This window comes from Hyaena hyaena, unplaced genomic scaffold (assembly GCF_003009895.1).
Source record: "Hyaena hyaena isolate Hyena2069 unplaced genomic scaffold, ASM300989v1 scaffold_192, whole genome shotgun sequence".
NCBI lineage: Eukaryota > Metazoa > Chordata > Mammalia > Carnivora > Hyaenidae > Hyaena > Hyaena hyaena.
In genome coordinates this window covers 2322158-2343019 of record NW_024080825.1, presented here as the reverse complement: position 1 = coordinate 2343019, position 20862 = coordinate 2322158, and the positions used below count along the sequence as shown (strand labels likewise).

At 56.7% G+C, this 20862-nt stretch overlaps 1 protein-coding gene across 1 annotated transcript in view; it reads left to right on the top strand.

Moving 5' to 3' along the window:
- Positions 1-891: 891 nt before the first annotated feature.
- The window catches only part of FIGNL2 (fidgetin like 2), a 31239-nt gene continuing 11268 nt past the window's right edge, over positions 892-20862 (top strand). Inside the window, exon 1 of the mRNA XM_039241442.1 lies at positions 892-1039. The gene's annotated coding sequence lies outside the window, so the exon portion shown is untranslated. The remainder of the gene's footprint in view (positions 1040-20862) is intronic.

Genomic DNA, 20862 nt, shown 5'->3' with positions numbered 1-20862 from the left:
TTTAGACCTCACGCCCTGCCCTCCGCTGTCTAGGTCTAAGGGCTTAACCATGGCCACTCCGAACGGCCTAAGTGCAAGAGGTGGACTTGCGGCTGTCTGTCCCTCCCTCTGTCTCCTGGGCTGGGGCGGCCTCCTAAGCAGTAGGTAGGAGCACATTTCACCTGGTGGGGGGCAGGATCAGAGCATGAGTCAACAAGGCTTTGGCCAAGGGGCTTAAGGCTGGACTGGGCGAGGGGGGTCCAGGGCGGCAAGCGGACGGGGCGGGCCGGGCTGGCTGCCTTCCCCCTTTGGCTGCCTTCCCCTTTGCCCTTCGACCCAGGAGGCCTCTCACACCCAGCAGACACGCTCGGTGGCCCCACTCAATCCCGGCCTCCCCCTCGAGGGATCGCTCCTCCACCCTTACCAGCCTGCCCGGCCTCCATCCCCACCCCAACTTCCCGCTCGACGGCCCGGGAGAGGCCGGGGAGCGCCGGAGAGTGGCGCAAGGACACTATCCACACCAAGGGTCATTTGCTCTTTTCTCCCCCTCTGTGGCTAATTTATTTTAGAGCTAGGGGAGGGAGGGGGCGGGGCCAAGCCGGGAGGGTTGAGAGGAGGGGCCGGGCGAACCCAGGGGAGGTGGGGGCGGGGCGGGGGCGAGGTGGGGGAGGGCGGGGAAGGAGCCCGGGGTGGAGAGGGCCAGAGAAGGGGCGGGAGTTGGGGGGAAGGGAGGGGCATTAGGGGAGGGAGGAGCAGGGAAAGGGGAGGGGAGCAAAGGCCTGCGAGGGAGGGCGCTGGGGGCGGGCGAGGGGAGGCGGGGGTGGGGGTGGGGGTCCTGCCTGCGGGGGGAGCCGGGGCGGCCCCTTGTCCGGCCACCCCCACTGCCCAGTCCCGCTCCCGGCCGCGGCGGCCGCAGCAGCCGCAGCAGTAGCGGCTCCAGGATGGTGAGCGCCGCTGCCCCCCAGCCCCGGCCTGTCGCCCCCGGCCCGCGCCCCAGCCCCGGGGCCGGACGCCCCCCCAGGCCGCGCACACTCACCTAGGACCCGGCCGGGATGCCGAGGTACGGGGCCGCGGGTCCGGGCGGGGGCAGACACGGGAGCGCGCGGGCGGGCCAGGGTCAGGGGGTGGTGACCATTCGGTCGGGGTGTCCGGAGCTTTGTCCGCGGGCGCGGGGCAGTGTGAGGGCCAGAAAGGGCGGGGGCTGCGGGGCGCGGGGTTCAACTAGGCGGGGGTCGAAGGGCAAGGCCAGCCAGAGACCCGGGCGGGTGCGTGGGAGCCGAGGGTCACTTCCCGGGGGGAGGGGGAGGGCAGACAAGGGGATCTCGTCTCCTCCGCCGACGGGCACCCTCTCGCCGCCCCCTTTGGTGCGCAGGCTGCAGCAATAGCGAGCGGCCGGCTCTGGGGGGAGCTTGCGGGATTGGGGGGTGGGGAGCCAGGATCTGCGGGTTCGGGTCCCCGAAGGATCCTGTGTCCGGAGCCCGAGGGCCGGCCCGCAGGCCCCTCCCACTCCGTCAGGTCTTTGTCCAGCGGCCCCTGTGTGTGTGGGAGGGGGTGGGGGCTGGGTTCCTGGCCCGGAGATTCCCCAGCATCGTGACGGGGCAGTGACAGGAGACCGAGGCCACTTCGGGCCCTGTGCCCCTAACGCCCACCCCCTTCCTTTCTTCTCTTCTGGCCGAGGAGAGCATAGCCCCATCTCACAGTCAGGGCGTTGCAAAAAACTGCACTTACCTTCACCCGTGGGCTACTGGCTACAAGGGAGACCCTCTGAGCTCTCGGCTCTCTAGAGAGCGCCCCTTAAACTTGCCCACTCCAAGAGCCCTCTCGGTCTGCACAGAGCTTCCCCTTGCTGGGCACCCGCTCTGTCGAGGGACCTCCGCAGAAAGACGGGCACACAGTAGGTGCTTAGCAAATGTGGGCCCCCTTCCCCAGCGCCCGCGGTCCCCGAACGGCTCCAAGGGCGGAGGAGGCCTGGGAAGGGTCTGCGCGGGGAGAGAGCGAGCGGCCTGGAGCCTGCGCCCAGCGGCGACCTGGAGCGCAGGGGTGGGTGGACGGGTGGGTGGGCTGTTAAAGGGACGGTCACTAAATCAGGATTAGGCCGTGGGGCTGTCAGGCTGCCTGGCCCTGTCTCCATGGATACCTAATTTGGAGGAGAATAGAGGACGGAAGAATGTTTGTGTTGTGGTCCGCACGGGCTGCCGCGGCTGAGCGGGCTCTTGCCCTGGGCCAGGCAGCGGGGAGCCGGGCTCCGGTTCCCGGCCCACTCTGGGCTTCTGCGGGGGGCACTTCTCGGTTCTCGGGGCCCAGAGCCTTCCCCGTGGAGTCTTCAGAGTGGGAGGGATGGTGGCGGGGTCCAAAGCCCTCTGGCCTGCACAGGGAGCCCCAGAAGCCCCCGAGTCCAGCCCGAATCCCCCGGGCACCCTCCTGGATACCGCCGCGCTGATGTTCGCCTCCCCAGACCTCCTGGCCGGGAGCAGCCGCCATTCTCCGCGGAGCTTCGGCCCCGGAGGACCCACGCGCTGGGCGGCTCGGTGCCCCGGCGCTGCCGGGACGCGGCGGCGGTGCGCGGACCCGGCGGCCCCCGAGCTGCGGGCAGGGGGCGGGGCGCGACTTCCTGGGGTGGACGAGAAAGGGGCGGGGCTTGCCGGCTGGCTGCGCTGGACGCGGTGACAGGCCTCGTAAATCCCCCCTTTCCCATATTTAACACCATTTCATTTATTTCCACTCGAATCTATTGGTGTCCGCAGCAGCAACCCCAGTGAGGAGCGCCCCTCGCCCTGGCTGTAATACCTTCTGGGGGGAAGTCCTCTTGGGCCTGGGGGAATTTAGCTCTGTAGGCAGTGGAGTTGCCCCTGGTGGGTGCCAGATAACCTCATTCCTCAGGGGGACCTCCATGTCCCCAGGGGAAGTGGGGGCTGCGAGGCACAGGGACGAGTGTGGCCTCTGGGGCCCTTTGGGATTTTCTGGCTGTGGTCTAAGAGTGGGTTGGGCTGAGGATCCCATGGGTGGACAATTCCAGTACAGGCTGGAGGGGGTAGGGGAGGGGGACCCGACCAGTGCGTGTTATTCCAAAGGCCCTCTCCTGCCTTGCTCCTGGTCATCCATGGCCGCAGCTTTTTATGGAGCGGGGGTCCCTTCCCCTCCCCTGCCTGGGCTGCAGCTTTATTGCTGAGATCTCAGACTCTCCACGCAATTTCACGCCTCTCTGCCTTCGCTCTTGCTGTTCCCTCAGCCAAATGCCTTCCCCATTGTCCCTGTCTGTCCACAACCTCCTCATTCTTCAGGGCCCAACTCTGATGCCATACTTCCTCCACGTAGCCTCCCCAGGGCCCCCAGCTCTTGTCACTTGCTCTTCCTGCTGCGTTCTCCAAGCCCTGCACCTGTGCCTCCCTTCAGCTTTTGTGGCCGATTCCACATTGCGCTTTGCCTCCCGGAGGCTAGGGACGGAGCCCATACTTGCCCACACCTTGCCCGCACTGGGCCTGGCACAGACAGAGCTTGGCACCTCGTGGCTGCCCTGTGAATATTTGTCGGCTGAATCCAAGGGCTTTTGTCAGGGCCGCCTGCAAAGCGTGGAATCTGGCCACTCTCAGGCAAATAGCTCTGCACTCCTGGGTGGGTGGAGAGCCCTGGGTGGGTCTCCTCCTCCTCCTCATTGCTGACCCTCCCCCACCCCCTCAAGTTGGGGAGGACTTTGCCCCTTCCTTTCCCCACAAACCAGCATTCTTTCCCTGCCATTATCATCCTGTTAAACAGAGAGGCCAGTCAGGATCCATATGGATCACATTAACAATTGCTTATTATCTGGGCCATGGCTGCCCCCACTCTCCACCCCCAGCTCCTACTGCTGCAGTTCTTGGACCCTTAGGAGCCCAGCCTCCCTGCCTCCCCCTCCCCCCACCATCGGTCAACCGGGGAGGGCAGGGGACAGACTGGGCTCCTTCACCCTCCCTGTGCCTTCTCGCAGAACATCGCTTCTCTTCTTGACTTGGCTAGCAGTTAATGACTTCTTTCCCTGATTTAATGAAAACCAGGCTCCCTGCAGAAAGTGTGGCTCAGTAAGTTTCCAGGACTGCAGCCGGGAGAGAGAGGTGGACCTAAGGTCTGGGTGCACCTGTGGCCGGCAGCACTGACAGCCCCCACCTTCCAGCAGACAGAGGCTGGGGGCTGGGGCGAGCCACACTGGGCTGGCCATGGGTGGGTTCTGGTGTCTTCTGCCACCTCGGCCCTCGGCTGGCCCTGCTCCCTTCTGGTGGGATCCAAACAGGAGAGACCCTGCATGGCACTGGGTCCCGAGCCTTCTGCCACAGTCAAGGAACCAGGAAAGCTGAGAGTTTCCTGGAGCTGCTGCGGAGACAGCATTAAAGGATGGGGAGGGGATTTCTGCTTAAATGCACAGAGCCCAAGGGCACTAGGGATGGAAGGGGGCTTCAAAATTGCCCATCACTTCTTCTGATTTACGGGCCCCTCAGAGGGACTGATGAAAGCCGTTCCCTGAAAACTGCACTTTTTCAGCCTTTGCATTCTGCCTTCGAGGGTTCTTGGGCCCCCCAGCCCACGGGGACCCTGCATGTGGTCCAGACCCCTGCTGATGTGCAGAGGGCCGAGTAGGCTGGTAGCCCAGGACTCCTGATCTTCACACTCAGCGATGTCTCCATGGTCTTATTCCCGGCAGGGGTCTAGCCTGAGCCAAGGGACCAGGGGTGGCGATTGAGGTGCTGGGCCGGCCTTCAGCTGGGATGGGTTCACACTGCCTGTGTTGGGGTGAGGGCTGGTCATGTCATCTCTGAGTGTGTTGCCTGGAGAGAGGACGTTCAAGGATTTTTTTTTGTTTTTGTTTTGTTTTGGAGCCTATTTGTGCCCGGGAACATGGTTGAGCGGCAAGAAAGTCTAACTCTTTTCTGAGCATTTTTTGTCGTGTCTCCAATCATGATTTACACTCAAGTAGCACGTATTAATTAAACACCCTGTATCTTGCCTGTGAAATGGTGCCCTCATGAGTGTGATCATGAGGATTAAATGAGGCAATAGCCGGGATCCCCGAGTTCCAGCCTTGAATGACCGCGTGCCATGAGGACTGGTTGGGAATGCGGATGACAGGCTCAGGGCTGTTGTTGCTGTCAGTGCCCTGCCAAGGAGAGCGGACTGCATGGGAGTCACCTGGGGGCCTTGCTTTCTTTTCCTTTTGAGCTGAGGTGTGGGCAGTGTCAGCCTTCGCAATTCATCTTGGGGACTGGATGTGGGGCGGGGTTTTTCCGGGAATGGGAGCTCTGGGCTGTGGTCACGGGCCAGTCTCCACAGGGCTGTGACACTGACCCCATTTTATTTTATTAATTTTTTTTTAAAAAAAAGTTTTTTTAAGTAAACTCTACACCCATCGTGGGGCTGGATCTCACAAACCCAAGACCAAGAGTCACATGCTTTATTGACTGAGCCAGCCAGGCGCCCCAACCTGGCTCCATTTAAAATGACTAATGGTGGGGGCGCCTGGCTGGCTCATTCAATTAAGCGTCCGACTTCAGCTCAGGTCATGATCTCACGGTTCATGAGTTCAAGCCCCGAGTTGGGCTCTGTGCTGAGAACTCAGAGCCTAGAGCCTGCTTCAGATTCTGTGTCTCCCTCTCTCTCTCTGCCCCTCCCTCCCCTGCTTGTACTCTGTCTCACTACCTCTTAAAAATAAATAAACATTAAAAAAAAAAAAAAAAAGACCAATCATGGACCCCTCCTTAGGGGCCAAGCCCTGAGCTGCAATGACCCGGACACTAATTAGGTATAATTGCCCTGGATGAGTCACTCTGTTTGGTTCTCAATTTCTCATCTGTAAAATGGGGATAAGAACACTAGTGAGTTCACAGGTGGCAGAGGCCCTGATTTTAAAGAGTGTGCCCTTTTGTCTCTGAAGTACATGCCTGCCTCTGGGGACCTGCTCAGTAACTCAGAACCCAGGAGAAAAAGAGGGCGTTTGTGTGAAAGTTCTGGGCCATCTGTGAAGCTCCCCCCAAAGTCGGATCAGAGCAGAGAGCAGAGCTCAGGAGGTGGGCGAGAAGAGAGGCAGCTTGGCTCCCTCAGGAATCTGGGAGGGGAAAGCACACCTTCCTGTATCTCTGCTGACGGCCCAAGCAGGCTCAGGCCACCGGGTCCCTAGCCCCGATCTGGGACCAATCAGGGATGGGTCGGAAGACGCGAGGCCAAGGATGCACTTTACCCGTAGCAATGCTGTGTTGAGCACCTGCTAGGCCCTGGGGTTCTGGTCTACCCCCAGAGGAGGCCCAGCCAGGGTTGGGATTCCTGGGTCCCTGAGACTCCCCACATACTCACTGGTCACCTGTGCACCAGGCCCTGAGCAGGGCAGATCTCCCATAAGAACCCTCGGCTTCCCACGTGGCCAGGGAGGACCAGAGGACCTTCCCCAGCCCTGGCCTTGTTTGCTATGCCACAGACATGGCCCGCTTGGCAAAGGCCGTGTGCCAGGCCCCAGAGATGTTTGTCGACGTAGCTTTTCACCCACATGCATGGTTTTCTGATGCCGTCCCACTTTTAAGGAGCTTACCAGACAGTTGGGCCCCAGAGAAGAGGAATAAGGACAGGCTGTGCTTTCAAGGACTCCGTTCCTGGTATTTCCCTGTGCAGAGGGGGGTCAGTGGCAGCAGAGTGGCACCGCTTAGGGCTGTGGAGGGAGCACAGGAGGGGCCAGAGAGGGGGACTCGAGGAAGAGACCAGCTACCTGGCCACGAGGCTCTGCATCACCAGTGGCGCCTGGAGGAGACTGAATTTCTGTGGGGGGGGGGGGGTCATTCATAGGTGACAGGAGCCCCAGGTCAGTGGGAATTAGTAAGAAGCTGGGAATGTCCCGTTGCTGACTGGCCTCTTTGGCCCTTGGGTGCTCAAGAGGCTGGGGCTATCTGTTCTTTCTAGGCTAGTGAGGAAAGAAAGCTGGGATTCAGGTTATGCCAAAGAAGGATCCCACCCCCCCCACCTCCCACCCCACGCATCATGCGGTTCCGCAGCTACCCAGTCGGCTAATCAGTTTCTCTTGGGACGGAGGGGCTCCCTGGAAACACAGGCCATGGCAGTCACCCCTTCCACCCAGCTCTGCAGACAGCATTCATTAGTGGCCTGACCCTCACTCTTCTTTTTCCAGACTGATTGTGTCCCGAGTGGGCTGGCCATTCTTAGGTCACACCTTCCATCCTGGAGGATGGAGGGTATTTGGGTATTTTGGGCCAGAGAACACAGGATTGCCCTGTCATTAAAGCATAAGCTTTTTAGAGGTCACATGCCACCCAAACTGACTCAAGTCGACTTTGGACCTTAAACCTGGCTGAGGGGAAGGGTGGGGTGGGGGCTGGAGAGGCCTTTTGCTCTCAGACTTGTGGTCAATGACCCCTGAGGAGTTCATGGGTAACACTGTATTCTAATACAGTGTTGTAGCTTCATGTATTTTAAATTTCTGTTATTGTTATTTTTAAAGTTTTCATTTTTTATTTTTATTTTTAAAATTTTATTTTTTCAGGCTGGACTTTTAGGGGATGAGCCCCTTGTTGAAAAAGATGGAGGTGCCTCAATGGGGTGGGGGTGGCAGCCGGAGGGTGGAGGTGGGGTGGCGGGGGGTTCAGTCTGAGGCTTGCTCGGTTTGTGGGGCCTATAAGACGTGAAGGAGGGGAGGCCCCAGCAAATCTACCAAGAGGAGGGAGGAGCCCCTCAGCCTGCCCGGAGCGCCCCTCTCAGGAAAGATAGCTTCTCATGCTGAATGCCTCTATGGACGGGGAGCTCATCACTTCCAGGGACAACCCACATGTTCAGACAGCTAACACTAGACCAGACATCTTTCTTGGAGGGTTCACCTCTTTTGAGGAGGGTGGGGAGTGGCGTGGCCGTGTGGAGCCGCTCAGTCAGTCACCCACAGTCACAGTCGTTCAGGGATTTGGAGATACGGGTCCTCGGAACCTTTCGTTCCTGAGTAAACACTCTCATCCCCCGCCATGGCTGCCCCGTTCCTCTCGGACCACTGCCCTCGGGGCTGGGGGCTCAGGCCTGCAAGGATGCATTTGGTCCCAGGAGAGCCATTCTGGAATGTGCTGAGCTCCGGGTCTGCGGCTGAGGATGGCGGCGCCAAGGCAAGAGGGCTAAAGGGGGGCAGGGGAGGTCCATGAGGATGGCGGGAATCAACTGACACCTCCATTTTCTTAGCTGTCAAATGGGAACAATAAATCTGCTTCTGACAGGAGAGGCAGAAAAGCATCTGGGTTAGAAAGCCCCCGTGGGTGTCACCACGCCCTGGCTTGGTGACTTAGACAAGCTGACAGTGCCTCAGTTTCTTCCTCTATATATAACGTGGGATCCCAGTGGTGTTATGTGGATTCAGTGTGCTACGATGTAGAAGGCCCTTAGAACCGGGCTTGGAGCGGGTGCGAGGACCCCACACAGGGGCAGACAGACTGAAGGAACTGTCATTGTAGGTCAGTCTTTGCCTAGCACCCTCTCCCCAATTTCTCTTTCTACCTCTGTTCCTGTGGCCTTGCAAGTATGGGGGGGCCACCCCCTTGAGGATAGCCCTGCCCGCTCACGCCCAGGTAGACCGGCCAGGCCGCATAGCTGGAGTTACTTAGCCCTGCACCCCCAGGGCTGGGAAGGGCGTAGGAGGGGGCAGAGGTGGCCACTGAGGAAGCCCGGGTGGACTGCCTGGGCCTGCTTCCTTCCCTCTGCTCAGCCTGGTTCTGTGTCTCCCACCCACCCCCGTGCATGGGGAGGGGCACATATTTGGGGCGAGAGAACATGGGAACACAGGATCGCCCAGTCTTTAAAGCGTAAGCTGGTTGGAGGTCACATGCTACCCAGACTGACTCAAGTCGACTTCGGACCTTAAACTTGGCTGAGGGGAGGGGTGGAGGTGGGGGCTGGAGAGGGGATTATAGCTAGTCTTTTGCGCTGAGACTTGTGGTCTACGACCCCTGAGGAGTTCATGGGTAGCACTGTATTCTAATGTTATTAGTTCCTTTTGTGGCCTCATGTGTTTTTTATTTTTGTTAACATTATTTTTAAATTCTTTGTTTTTTAATGCTTATTTATTTATCTTGAGAGAGAGATACAGAACGCACACATAAAACAGATGTGGGGAAGGAGAGAGAAAGAGGGAGAGAGAATGTGGGCTCCTGGGCTCCAAGCTGTCAGTTCAGGGCCCAGAGCCCAATGCAGCCCATGAACTGTGAGATCATGATGTGAGCCAAAATCAAGGGTCAGACACTCAACTGACTGAGCCACCCAGGTGCCCCTAAAATGTTTATTTTTTGAGAGAGAGAATGAGCATGAAGGGTGAGGAGGGCAGAGAGAGAGGGAGACACAGAATCTAAAGCAGGCTCCAGGCTCTGAGCTATCAGCACAGAGCCCGATGCAGGGCTTGAGCTCATGATCCATGAGATTATGACCTGAGCTAAAGTTACTTGCTTTAACGGACTGAGCCACCCAGGAACCTCTATTTTATTTGAGAGAGAGAGAGAGAGAGAGATAGAGAGAGAGAACCCCAAGCATGATCCCTGGGATCATAACTGAAGCTGAAATCAAGAGTTGGATGCTCAACTGACTGAGCCACCCAGATGCCCCTATTTTTAAAAATTTTATTTTCCTCTCCAGCTTTATTGAGGCATATTTGACAAATAAAGTCGTCCCATATATTCTTATCTTAGGTATTAAAAAAGTAGGGTTTTTTTTTTTTTAAAGAAATGTATCTTTTGGGCTTTTTTCTAATTTTATTTTAATGTTTATTTGTTTTTGAGAGACAGAGAGAGACAGAGCATGAGCGAGGGAGGGGCAGAGAGAGAGGGAGACACAGGATCTGAAGCAGGCCCCAGGCTCCGAGCTGCCAGCAAAGGGCCCGACGTGGGGCTCCAATTCACCAACTGTGAGATCATGACCTGAACTGAGGTTGGATGCTTACCCAACGGAGCCACCCAGGAGCCCCAAAAAAGTGGTTTTGAACAAACCACAGGTTTACGAGACTGCAAAAAGGGCCGATGACTGGGGTGCCTTGCTGTCTCCGTTGGTGGAGCATGCCACTCTTTTTTTTTTTTTAATGTTTATTTATTTTGAGAGAGAGACAGAGCCTTTGAGCGGAGGAGGGACAGAAAGAGAGACACAGAATCTGAAGGAGGCTCCAGGCTGTCAGCACAGAGCCCGGTGCAGGGTTCTAACTCACGAATTGTAAAATCGCAACCTGAGTCAAAGTTGGACGCTTAACCCATTGAGCCACGCAGGCGCCCTGGAGCGCCTGACTCTTGATCTTAGGGTCGTGAGTTCAAGCCCTGCATTGGGCATAAAGCTTACTTGAAAAAAAAATTTTTTTTAAAGGGGCCTATGACTGAACACTACCGTTCAGGAGCCCTGACTTCAGGGGCTCCCAGTCCCCAGGGATGAGGACCCCCAGATACAGACCCGTGAGGAGACAGACCCTGGGAGGGGCTCACCCAACCCCGACAGCCTTGGGGCCACAGCCTCCTTGGAGCACAAGCTTGATGCATCTAAGTGTGCACACTGGAGCCCTCACCAGCCTAGTGTCCACATTGCCAGCGCTGCGTCCATACTGTGGTGAGAAGCCAAGTGCCTCAGAGAGGGGCTGGCTCTAGCAGGGAGAAAGCACAGGTTTCCACTGCAAACCGCTGTGCTTCAGCAAATAACCTTTATTTTATTTCTCAAAGGTTTATTTTTGAGAGGAAGAGAGGGACAGAGACAGTACAGGCAGGGGAGGGGCAGAGAGAGAGGGAGACACAGAATCTGAAGCAGGCTCCAGGCTCTGAGCTGTCAGCACAGAGCCCAGTGCAGGGCCTGAACCCATGAATCTTGAGATCATGACCTGAGCCGAAGCTGGACACTTAACTTACTGAGCCACCAAGGTGCCCCAGTAAATAATCTTTAAAAAGAGGAATCATTGGGGCGCCTGAGTGGCTCAGTCGGTGAAGCATCTGACTCTTTTCATTCAAGTCACTAGATCTCACCATTTGTGGCATCGAGCTCCACATCCGGCTCAGTGCTGACAGCGCACAGACCCATTGGGATTCTCTCTCCCTCTTTTTCTGCCCCTCCCCTGCTCTCGCATGCATGCTCTCCCTTTCCTCTCTCTCTCAAAATAAATAAATAAACATTAAAAAAAAAATAAAAGGGCGCCTGGGTGGCTCACTTGGTTAAACATCCGACTTTTGATTTCAGCTCAGGTCATGATCTCACAGTTCATGAGTTTGAGCCCACATTGGACTCCTCACTGAGTGTGCAGCCTGCTTCGGATTCTGCCTCTCCCTCTCTCTCTGCCCCCTGCCCCATCAGAAATAAATAAACTTAAAAAATAAATAAAGTAAATTAAATTTAAAAAAAGAAAAGAGGAATTATTGAGAGCAAGTACTTACTGTAGAAAGAACTCCACAGGCCCTGCTCTTCTCACCACCATTGTATCTGGGAAGGTTTTCTGGGGAGAGGGCTTTGGGAGGGAGAGGACAAGGTAGGCAGGGAGCAGATGGGCTGCTGGGCTAGGGAACTGCTGTGCAAAGGCCCAGGGGCAGGGGTAGCTGAGCAGGGAGGGAATGGGGAGTCCAGTTTAACTGGTGACAACTGTAAAGAAGGCCTTTGAGTGGCAGGACAGAAGTGCAGGGCACTGGCTTGGGGCACCCAAGGAGCCAGCAACAGCATCAAAGTGACATAATAGGGGTGTCCGGCTCGCTCAGTTGGTAGAGCATGCGATTTTCGGGTCGTGAGTTCAAGGCCCATGTTAGGCGTGGAGCCTAGTTAAGTAAAAAAGCAAACAAAACCAAAGTGACATATTAGTGTGAGCACTAGGGAGCACGCCCACCGCAGAACCGGGGAGAAGGTGTTTTGGAACACGGAGCAAAGGCCTAGAAGTGTGAGTGCCTATTGCCCGGAGAATGGACTGATGTGGCTTGGAGGGGTTCGAAGGGGCCAGAATGGTGGAGCCTGAGGCTGGAGGAAGGACAAATAGACCCACTTCTGGTGCTGGGCGAAGGGGTTTGGGGTCCACTCTGAGGTCAGGGGAGGGTTGAATCTGTAGGCACCCCTAGCAGCCTTCCAGAAGAAGGATTAGGAGGGAGAGATGGGGAGTCCGGACGTGGGGCCAGCCATGGTGGGAGCCAGGATTGCTGCAGGCCATTTCAGACAGTGCGAAGGGAACTCGGGGCCCAGCTAGGTGGCAGGAGGCTATGAGAGGTAGAGAGAGACACAGAGGCTCCCGGGCGACCTGGCTGGGTGAGTGGATTCTGGGGAGAGAAGGGAGAGATGTTCTCTCTGGGCATGTGGAGTCTGAGGACTCGGTGGGCCTCCGTGGGGCCCTAAAGAGTCTCCTCTAGATTCTCAGGGGTGATGAAAAGTGTGGTTCAGGTTGGAGTCGGGTCTGGTGTTGGGGGTGGCCCTCAAGACGGGCCTGAAGAGGCGTGTGACCTTGCCAGGGCAGTTTCGCAGTGGTGGAGTGGGGGGTCTGGGGGCAGGGCCCTGGGGCTCCCCCATCTGTGGGCAGGAGAGGAGCTGGGGAGAGCCGGCCCAGAGCGCAGGTCAGAGGGGCCAGGAGCCAGGCTAGGATGTCTTAGGAAGCTGCGGTTTCAGTGAGGTTAAGCTCGGTTCCCCCCCAGCCTCTTCAGACTCACCCACAGGCCAGTGAGGGGCTGGACAGGAGAGCACCCTGTCCCGCGGTGCTCTCCACTCAGTGTCTCTCCTTGGGGTCCCTCAAGTCTGTTGGGTTGTTTTGGCCCCAGAGAGCATCTGCCCCTCCCCTAGTCCTCCCAGCCTGAAGCACCTGGGCAAGTCAGAGCCTGCCCTCGGGGCCTGCCTCAAGCCCTAGCCCCCTTCTAGAGGGTCTTGCTTCCTTCCTTGCCCTCCAGGGTGGCCAGTGAGGGAGATGGGTGGCCCGCCCCCACCCCCATTTCATACCTGAGGAAACAGATTCACTCCTGCACCATCTGAGCCGCCGGAGGTGGGTGAGGCCGTGACCCCCAGATGGACACCCTAGGCTTGCTAGGGTAGGGACCCTGCTCTGGGTCAGCCTTTCAGACTGGCTTTCAGACACCTGCCTGACTCAAGCTGCTAATGGGTCCAGGCTGCATTCGAGGGTCCATGGGGGCGGCCCATGATGGTGAGGAGAGTGGGGTGGGGGTGGCTGGGGAAGGGAAGGAGTGAGTCCTGCTGTAGGATGGACTTGGTGCCACACTCTTTGTGTAGCAGCCTGTCGCCCTGGCTGAAGGACATCGTGGAGATCTAGCCCCAGCCCAGTATGCGGCGGCCCATGGGAGACAGCCTGACCTCTTGAGCCTTCTGGAAAGCACTGGATAGGGTGACCCCTCCCTCCTTCCCTGTCCTGTCCCCTGGGCCCAGAAGTTGAAGTTCACAGCTAAGGGACCCCAAGTAGCTCTGGTAATGAGAAGGGGGTGTGGCAGTGGGCTGCGCCACCTTTAAAGCAATTCCCCGCCCTAAAGGCTCACTGTAAAATAGTGCTGAAAACTTGTCCTTGCTCAGTACAGCTCCTCTCTAGCAGGCGGTAGGCAGAGCCAACCAGCCTTGCTAACCTTCACGAGGGGTGAGGGGTGAGTGGCTGACGGCCCGGAAGCTCCCAGGGATATGTGGGGTTTAAAAGAGGATGTTTGTGGGGCGCCTGGGTGGCTCAGTCGGTGAAGCATCCTACTCTGGGTTTTTAGCTTAGGTCATGATCTCACAGATTATGAGATCATGGGATCCAGCCCCGCATCTGGCTCTGCACTGACAGTGCGGCGGAGCCTGCTTGGGAGTCTCTCTCTCTCTCTCTCTCTCTCTCTCTCTCCCTCTCTCCCCTTCCCTCTCTGCCTCTCCCCTACTTGCTCTCTCAGAAAGAAATGAACTTAAAAAATAAAATAAATAAAAGAGGATGTTTGTGAATGAGAATGGTCTTCTGCTGCTAAAATCCCAGGCAGCCTTAACTAAGTGAGGCAAACATTTAGGCGGGTGAAGACAAATCGTGTTTATTTGGGGGGAAGGGGCAAGGGTAACAACTAGGCTAGTTCTCCCTACCTGGTGTATGCAGGGGGACCGGTTAGGGATACAGAACTGGTGCCCACCCCCTCGAGCGGCGGTCCCAGCCAGGGGGAGGGGTGAGGTGTGGCGGTGGAAGGAAGGAATCAGAGCATGCCCAGCAGCACCAGCGCCAGGAGTAAGGCCAAGAGGAAACATGGAGGGGCTGTTGGAAAGAAAGGGGCGGGGAGGAGAGTTTCAGAGCTGGAAAAGTGATTAGCAGCTCTGATGAAACTGATGTCAGCCCTGGCAGCCCCTGAGAGAAATAGCTGTTATTCACAGAGGGCAGACAAAGATGGCCGCCAGGCGAGCCACCTCCCCCAGAGGCAGCCAGATCGGCGGGGCCAGGCTGCCCCTGCAGGAGCTTGGGGGTGGGACCGAGTCTGCAGATAAAACGCTGGGAGCCTGTGTCCTGGGTCCTGCTCCAGGCTCCCCAGGACCTTCTGCAAGAGGTGGGGAGGCCCAGCAGCCACCCCCAACCTCCTGGGGTAGTAGATGGGCCGTTTGATCAGTGAGTGTGTAAATTGGGATTTTATGGATCGCTTATTCACTGCTGGAGCTGGGGCCCCCAAATTCCTCTGTGCCCCAGAATGCCTAATCTACTCCTGAGCTTTCCCCTGGGAGGGGAGGGAGGAAAGCTCCCCACAGGCCCCCACCCCTCCTGCTGTGTCTCCTCCCAAGGCCCCAGGCTTTGTCATTGCAGGTTGAGCGGTTCAAATGTGCTAATACACTCCCTGGGGGCTGCTGGGCTATGGGACTTACCCTTCAGTGCTGTGATTGGCCAGAGAGACCATGGGAGGGGGGGCTCGTGGCAGCAGCTGGGAGTGTGTGTGTGTGTGTGTGTGTGTGTGTGTGTGCATGTGCGCCTGTTTGAGGGGAGGGGTGGGGGGGGGTTGTCCATCCTGCTCAGACCACTGGGCAGAGACAAAGGATCTTCATCTAGCCTGGACGGAGGATTAAGTCCAGCACAAACTACCTGGTCAAGCTGGTTGGGGAGCCCACCTGTCCATCTTTACATCCTTTTATTACTTCTTGACGTGGTGGGGACTAGCTCAGGGTGTGCTGAATGGCTGGATGGATGAGTGACCACACGAGGGACTGCATTTCTAACTGGGGCTGTGTCTGCTGGAATAATCCAGCACCTACAGACTCCTAAACCTCCCCCTAAGATTCCCAAGGATCTGCCCCCTTCCCTGAAATTCGCTGTAGCCCAGGCCCCAGCCCCAGCCTGCAGAGGCCGGACATGAGGGACTGGCTAGGCCTCGGGGGACACAGCTGTGACCCCCAGACTCTGTTGCCATTTGAGAGTGCTTTCACTGTGGTCACGTTTCCTGCAGCCGGCCCCCATCTGTCCTTGGGATTTGATGAGGATGAGGATGGTAGGCGAGGGGGAGGGGTGCTGAGCAGCTGAGGCGGGTGGAGGGAAGGAAGCGCAGCCCAAAGGGCCAGATGACAAACTGTCCTGTCCTATCGTCCTCTCCTCCTCAGCCTGCCCCTCCTCTCCTGGCCTGAGCTTGAGGGCAGCGAGGCGGGACAGGCTGGGCTGGTGGGGAGGGACTGGTCCAGCTATTCCGCCCTCCCTGGCCGCTGGAGCCCTGCCTAGCAGAAGACTTCCCAGGAATCCTAAAGAAAGGAGTCTGAGTCCCAGTAAAGTCTACCTGGAGGCCCTAGGAAGGGAGACTCCATTCAAGTTCAAGAGAAAGCTCTGGATGCGCCAGCGGTAGTGGAAAGCACCCTGGCTGAAGGGAGCCCTGGTTGGGGTTGGGACAGTGCTGTCGGATAGAACCTTCTGCAGTGATGGGAATGTGCTGTGGCTGTACTGCCCAAGATGGCAGCCACTACCACATGTGACTGTGGAGCGCTTGGGGTGTTGGCAAGAGCAGTTGAGAAACTGAAATTTTAATATAACTTTCATAATAGATTTTTATGTTAATAATCAAGAAATAATAAATGATTTACATTTAAAAATAATTCATACATTGTAATGCATTTGAATTTGAATAGCCACCTGTGGCTAGTGGCTGCGATGGACAGCAGGCACAGGATTCGGGGCCCTGTTCAGGGGCTGAAGCCAAACTCTTGGGTGCAAATCCCTTCCTGGCTGTGTGACCTTGGGTAGGGCTCCTTCCAGCATGAGATGCTCTCTCCCCAGACCCAGGGTGAACCCCAAGAGGTTAGGGAATCCTCTGTTTCTGTGCGTAGCTGCACTGCCCTTAAGAGGTCCTCAGACATGAGGGGGTCAAACCAACAGATCGCCAGACAGATCAATAGCCCAGGCTGGGAAAGGAGTGGCTGTACAGAGCTCTATACTTAGAGGCATCTTCAGAACTTCCTTGGTGGTGTACGTCCTCCAGGTTTCCTGGAAGAGGAGGCTGTGGGGCGGGCTGGAACTGGAGCTGAATAATGAGCCAGGCATGGATGGAAGGGCTGTGCCTGAGTGCTTGGCACCCAGGCAACTTGGTCAAGGCTGGGGTTGGGAGGGGCTGGCAGAATGGGCTGAGAGTCTCCAGCTTCCTCTCTTACTAGCTGTTATGACCTTGAGAGAATCGCTCCCTTTCTCTGAGCCTCCATTTCGTCTTCTGTAAAATGGGGAGAGTATGCTTATCTGGCAGGGAAGATGTGAGGGTGAGACCAAACGGTAACTGTGAAAGCTCCCTGCAAACACTAGAAGACCAGGAGAAAGCGATGGCCTGCCCTCAAGGATGCTGGGCCCCTGCACCGGCCTCTCAAGAGGACAACAGATGGCCGCAGCTTGTCTGTGGCCCTGACCGCGGACACAGGCAGGGATTTCTGCACTCTCCCCTCCCCCACAGTGCGTGTGTGCACACACACGCAGCCCAGATGGGGGCGGCTTGGCCGACCTCCTGCTGTTTGGCATTTGACATATGAGGAGTCCAGGGCCAGAGCACACCCCCCTACACACCTCTCATCCCAGAGAGGGGCCAGACTGGCGGGGAGGCCTCCCTGCCTCAAGGAAGCAGGATCCCAAGGGTCCTGATCTCTTTACCATGTGTCCGGCGGCCTTTGATGGGAATTCCAGTGCCCCTTTTGTCCTCTCCCAGAGGCCCGACTGCGGGAAGAGAGAAGGATTTTTCTTGAAAAGGCTAGGTGGGGTCCCTGGGGGGCTCAGCTGGGTGCCCGTCAACTCCAGCCAGATCGGGTTGCCAATTTTCTGCCAGTGTTCACAGACTGCCAGTGTTCACAGACTGCCCTTCCGGACCCCCTTTCCCTATCCACTCCTGAGGGGTCCCCTGGCTTTCCCTCCTGCCGCCCTCATCCTCTCCTGTGGGCTCGGATGTGGCTACCCTTTCTTTCTTTCTTTTGACACAGAGGCAATTTCCGGCCTCTTTGTTCATCTATTGGCTCAAACATCCCTCCATACATTCTATAGTCTATTAAAAACTTTTTGTGTGGGGCACCTGGGTGGCTCAGTCAGTTGAGTGTCTGAATTTGGCTCAGGTCATGATCTCACAGTTCGTGGGTTTGAGCCCCGTGTCAGGCTCTGTGCTGACAGCTCAGAGGCTGGAGCCCGCAGCCTGCTTCAGATTCTGTCTCCCTCTCTCTCTGGCCCTTCCTGGCTCACACTGTCTCTCTCTCTCTCTCAAAATTAAACTTAAAAAACAAACAAACAAACCACACAACTTACCGTGTGCCAGGCACTGTACTAGGTGCTTGGGGACAGAGGATGGAAGAGGAGGAAACAGAAATAGCAGCACAGGCACTTTCTTAAAATGTTATTTATTTTAATGTTTCTTTTTGAGACAGACAGACAGACATAGACAGAGTGTGAGCAGGGGAGGTGCAGAGAGAGGGACACACAGAATCTGAAGCAGGCTCCAGGCTCCAAGCTGTCAGCACAGAGCCCGACGCGGGGCTTGAACCCACAAATTGGGAGATCGTGACCTGAGCCGAAGTCCAACAGTTAACTGACTGAGCCGCCCAGGCGCCCCCGCAGGCACTTTTACACCATTGTTTCCCTGGTCTCAAGGAACTTTTTAGTGGGGTCAGTAAAGCAACCAGGACAGATTACGACGAGTGCCACAAGGAAAAACAGGTTGAGGGGACACGGTGAGATGAAGTGACAACTGTAGACACCTGAGGGTACGGGCCAGTACAGGTGGGAGCAAGCCTGTGTGGGGAGGCCAGTGTGGCCAGAGCAGAGCAGAGGGGGGTTAAGGGGAAGCAGATCACTGGGACCTGGGGGGCCCCTGGGAGGACGCTGGCATATTTTTGTAAACTAAACTCTACCCCCAGTGTGGGGCTCAAACTCACAACCCTGAGACCAGCCCCCAAGATCAAGAGTCGTATGCTCTACAGGCTGCACCAGCCAGGCCCCTGGGACACTGGCCTTTCTTCTGAGAACACAGAGAACAGAGAGACACGGCTAGAGATGGGAGGTGGGACAGGAGGCTGCTGCAGGCACCCGGGGGAGAGATGGTTGCTTTCTGATTAGATTTTGAAGCAAGGGCCAAGCTGAGCTGGCCGGTCTGAGGTGTGAGGGAGAGAAGTTACTGACAGCCCCAGGGTTCTTGGCCTGAGCAAGTAGTAAGGATGAAGCTGCCGGTCTGGAGTTCCTGAGCCTGGGAAGACAGGGAAGGGAAGATCCACAGCGGGCGGCTGTGGGGCGGGGGGAAGGGAAGAGATGGTGAGGAGAGGAAGTCAGAGGTTTGATTCCTGGACATGTCAGCCAATTAAACGTCAGGAAGAACACTGAGTGTGCCAGTGGGGAGCGCAGGGGAGAATCTAGGCGGGAGCATCATGTTTAGGAATCCTCAGTGTACTGACACTGGTCAAGGCCACGGGACTGGATGGGGTCTCCAAGGAATTAATGTGTAAAGAAGGCTTGGAGGACAGAGGCCTGGGCTCTTCAAGCTGTGTGTATGTGGGGGTGGGGTGGGGGGGCAGTAAAACAGGCTGAAGAGGAGAGGGGGTGGGTGGGCAGCCCAGTAAGGAAGTTTCAGGAAGGAAGGATGATCGACTGATCACCAATTTATTTATTTTTAAATTCTTTTTTTAAATGTTTATTTTTGAGACAGAGAGACAGAGCATGAGCTGGGGGAGGGGCAGAGACGGAGACACAGAATCGGAAGCAGGCTCCAGGCTCTGAGCTGTCAGCACAGAGCTGGACATGAGGCTCGAACTCACAAACTGTGAGATCATGACCTGAGCCGAAGTCAAACGCTTAACGGGCGAGCCACCCAGGCGCCCCTGGACTGATCACCAATTTAACAAGGTAGCCATGCACATGGGTGGCTGTGTGCTGGGTGTGAAAGCCGGGACACAGCACATTTAAGAGAGAACCGAAGGGGAGGAACCAGAAATAGTAGTGCAGGCAACTCTTACACTGTTTTGGTAAAAAAGGAAGCAGTGAGCAATGGGATGTAGCTAGAAGGTGTCAAGAGATTATTTTGAGGTTTTTCTCTCCCCCTCTTAAAATGGGAGAAATAACAATATGTTTGTGGGCTGATGAGAGGATCCTCTAGGGTGGGTGGGGGGAGAATGGAGGGGACAGTGGCCTTGAGCACTGACAGCACGGATGGGATCCGTGCACAGAGGAGGACTGTCCTCTGTTCTTGCTGCTCAGAGGGGCTTCATCCAGCTTACCCAAGAAGGCAAAGGGTCTGTAGGCCGGGAGTGGCCAGGGAGGATGTATGAAAGTCGAACCCCCGTCATGGCCCTGAAGGATGGGAGAGGGTGCGTTGGCAGAGGGAGGGCATTTCTGACAGGTGCAACTGTGTTGGCAACAGTCTGGAGGCCTGAGCGAGCAGTGCTGATTTTCTCTAGGTTTCTGTAGGCCCTGTGTGTGCAGAGAAAATCTGGCTTGCACTAAGGGGTCTGGGGTATCAGACAGGCCTGTGCTGTCCACCGACAGTAAACAGAGAGGACCAGAACTTGCCCTGAGCCACAAAGGGAATTGCACCATTCCCACCCCTCGGGCTCACAGCGAGTGCTCCAGTCCTCATCTTTCCGTGGGCCTCCCCCTGCCCTCACCAGCTGTAAGTTCTTTACCATTCTCCAGGCCGGGATTGAGTTTGGGGACAGGGAGGGAGAGTTCAGATCTTGAGAGCCAATCCCTGTTCCCCGATTTACATCCTTGCCTGACCACAGCCTGTAGAGGTGGGAAAAACATGGACCAGAAGGAGGCGGCCCCTTCGGGCCTTGGCAGGCTACATCTCCTCCCTGGGACTCAGTGTTGTGGTCTGTAAATACTGTCTACTTAGGTGGGGCCCTGTGGGCAGTGAGTGAGGGCTGAACCGATGTGCCAGCATTCCCTGCTCAGCTCAGGTCCCCTTCTCACTGGCCTCAAGTCCATGCAGACCCCGAGCCTTCCAACCTCACACATGCATTTTAAGTGCTGCCCTGAGGGGCTCCTGGGTGGCTCAGTTGATTGAGCATCCAACTTCGGCTCAGGTCATGATATCATGGTTCATGAGTTTGAGCCCTGCATTGGGCTTGCCGCTGTCAGTGCAGAGCCCGCTTCAGATCCTTTGTTCCTCTCTGCCCCTCCACCGCTCATGCTGTCTATCAAAAATAAATAAAACACTGAAGTGCTGCCGTGATCCCCTGGCTGCCACAGATAGCCTCAACTGTCTCTGAACCATCCAAATTCCTTCTTTTCTTTTCTCTCTTTTCTTCTCTCCCTTTATTTCTTTTGGCCATGACCGCTTTTACCTTCTCTCTCCTGTTAGAGATAGAGTCCCGGAGGATGGGTCACAGTTAGGTTCAATTCTGCGTCTCTAACAGCCAGTTTGGCCCACTGGCGTCATGAAGTGCCTGATGGCTCCATGTGACCGTGGAGCTGAGGACAACAGGCTGCAGCCCTTGCAACACGAAGTCTGGCAGCCGCCTCTCTGA